This window comes from Physeter macrocephalus, chromosome 2 (assembly GCF_002837175.3).
Source record: "Physeter macrocephalus isolate SW-GA chromosome 2, ASM283717v5, whole genome shotgun sequence".
In the NCBI taxonomy this organism is placed as follows: Eukaryota; Metazoa; Chordata; class Mammalia; order Artiodactyla; family Physeteridae; genus Physeter; species Physeter macrocephalus.
The window spans coordinates 27,565,098-27,568,001 of record NC_041215.1 but is presented as its reverse complement, the minus strand read 5'-3'; positions in this window follow the sequence as shown (position 1 = coordinate 27,568,001).

Here is a 2,904-nt window from a genome sequence, read left to right as displayed (position 1 = left end):
CATCTCAGGATGGTTCTTCAGTAGTTTCCTACATGTTACCTCTTGTCAAATCTGCTCTGAATAGCTTCATATCCACCCACACCCAACTTATCTTCCAAGTGGGTTTGGAAGAACAAGTAAAACTATGTACATGAAACTTCATAAACGACAAAGATTAATTGAATTAAGTGATTGATTTTTGATGTTTGCATATGTGATTGTAGTATCTGAATACTGTTGATAAGTTTTTTAAAGCAAAAATAATCTTACAAAAACATTAGAAAATATAGAAGGTTGTCACTATTCAGGAAAATAAAAAACTACAAGTAATTTATTTAAAACAAAACTTAGTGCATGAAGGAACCGACTGAAAATGACATCAAGAACTTATTCCATTTCCAGAGGAAGCAAACGACATTTTGTGTTAATATAGAAATACTTATTGCATAGTCCCACCAAAACCCCCAAATCTAGAGGAGTAAAGAAAGCATGGTAAGTCCATAGGCTCTATTATTGACTGAACTGTATCCCCTTGATATTCATATGCTGAAGCTTTCACCCCTAATGTGATTATATTTGGAGATGGGGCCTTTAAGGGGTTAATTAAGATTAAGTGAGGTCATATGAGTGGAACCCTAATCTGATAAGACTTGTGTTCTTATAAAAAGAGGAAAATACACCAGAGATGTATGGGCACAGAAAAAAAGGCCATGTGAAGACACAGCAAGAAGGTGGCTGTCTGTAAGCCGAGAGAAGCTTCAGTAGAAATCAATCCTACTGGCACCTTGATCTTGAACTTCCAGCCCCAGAATTGTGAGAAAATAAATTTCTGTTATTTACCATTCTGTCTGTGGTACTTTCTTCTAGCAGCCCTAGCAAACTAATACAGGGTCCATAGGAACGACCTCACTTAGATTTATCTTCAAATTCATGATTCAACTGATTTTAATTTTAAAGCAAGTGCTTTGAGAGGTTTCTCTCTGTCCAAGTCTGACTTATTTATATGGAACATATAAAAATCAACAATTAGTTCAGCAGCTTCACCAGAAATAGAGAATACTCAATCATGTCAATGGAACTCTCTCCACATTTCTCAGATGTTAGCTCTCTTAAGAAGTAATATAGTTCAAATTCATTAATCCTTCATTATAAACCCTGGTTTAGTATGAACAGGCTGATAGGTAGGAGCTACTAAGACGTTTTGTGGGGCAAAGTAGATATCATGAGTACTTGATTTTTGAGTTTATAAGGATAAATAAATAATAGAAGATATCAAGAAATATATTTGGAAATTAAAACACTGCATAATCTATAATCTTGCACACTCTTATGTATGCATAAGAATAAATATACAAATAAATGGAATGAAATAGAAAATTCAGGAAAAGTTATTTAAATTCATCCAAGAATAAATAAACTTGAGTAGAAAAAAATTTAAAGTGTATATGCTTTCATACTCAGAACACTTTTCCTGGAGATCACTTCCAACCTGTCAGCTCTAAAAAATATATCTCTATGCTCACAATGTTCAAATCTCTATATCAAGCCTAGACTAGCCTTTTCAAACCCCAGTGTTTTCCTCAGTACATTATTTTACAAAAATTATGAGCTAATATTTTTTTAAAAAAGATCTTTATCTTACATGGCACATAAGAATAATATTAGATGTATAAAAGAGTTGAACATAAGAAATAAAATGGGAAAAATAGGAATAAAAAAGAAACTAAGCTGTGGAGATAAATCACGTGTGTTATGAATTACAGGTGAATGTGTCACCTCAGTAATGTGGACACAGGTGATTTTTTACTTACTGCTCTCAGAAGTTTGATACAGTCTCTCACTTTAGGATTAGTGATTAGCTAAAAGAAAAGAGTGGAAGGGCCATGGAAATATAAGACAAAAATATAATTAAAAATGAAAGAAGCTCTTGGAGGAAGATGCCGTCGCTGCTGCAGAGGAGCCTTGGGTCACACACTTCTGATCCTGACTCACCACTCTTCACTTTTGCTGAGGAACAAGTCGGTCAGGAAGACATGCTACAGTCATGGCTTTGTAAGAGAGCTGAACAAGTCTCTTTTGGAATTATGGTTTTCTCAAGGTATATGCCCAGGAATGGGATTGCTGGGTCATATGGTAGTTCTATTTTTAGTTTTATAAGGAGCCTCCATACTGTTCTCCATAGTGGCTGTCTCAATTTACATTCCCACCAACAATGCTAGAGGGTTCCTTTTCCTCCACACCCTCTCCAGCATTTATTGTTTGTAGAGTTTTAGGTTTTTTTAACATCTTTATTGGAGAAAAATTGCTTTACAATAGTGTGTTAGTTTCTGTTTTATAACAAAGTGAATCAGTTATACATATACATATGTCCCCATATCTCTTCCCTCTTGCATCTCCCTCCCTCCCACCCTCCCTATCCCACCCCTCTAGGTGGTCACAAAGCACCCAGCTGATCTCCCTGTGCCATGCGGCTGCCTCCCACTAGCTATCTATTTTACGTTTGGTAGTGTATATATGTCCATGCCACTCTCTCACTTTGTCTCAGCTTACCCTTCTGCCTCCCCGTATCCTCAGGTCCTTTGTTTTTAGATTCCATATATATGTGTCAGCATACGGTATTTGTTTTTCTCCTTCTGACTTACTTCACCCTGTATGACAGTCTTAGGTCCATCCACCTCACTCCAAATAACTCAGTTTCATTCCTTTTTATGGCTGAGTAATATTCCATTGTATATATGTACCATATCTTCTTTATCTATTCATCTGTTGATGGACACTTCAGTTGCTTCCATGTCCTGGCTATTGTAAATAGAGCTGCAATGAACATTTTGGCACATGACTCTTTTTGAGTTATGGTTTTCTCAGGGTATATGCCCAGTAGTGGGATTGCTGGGTTGTATGGTAGTTCTATTTTTAGTTTTTTAA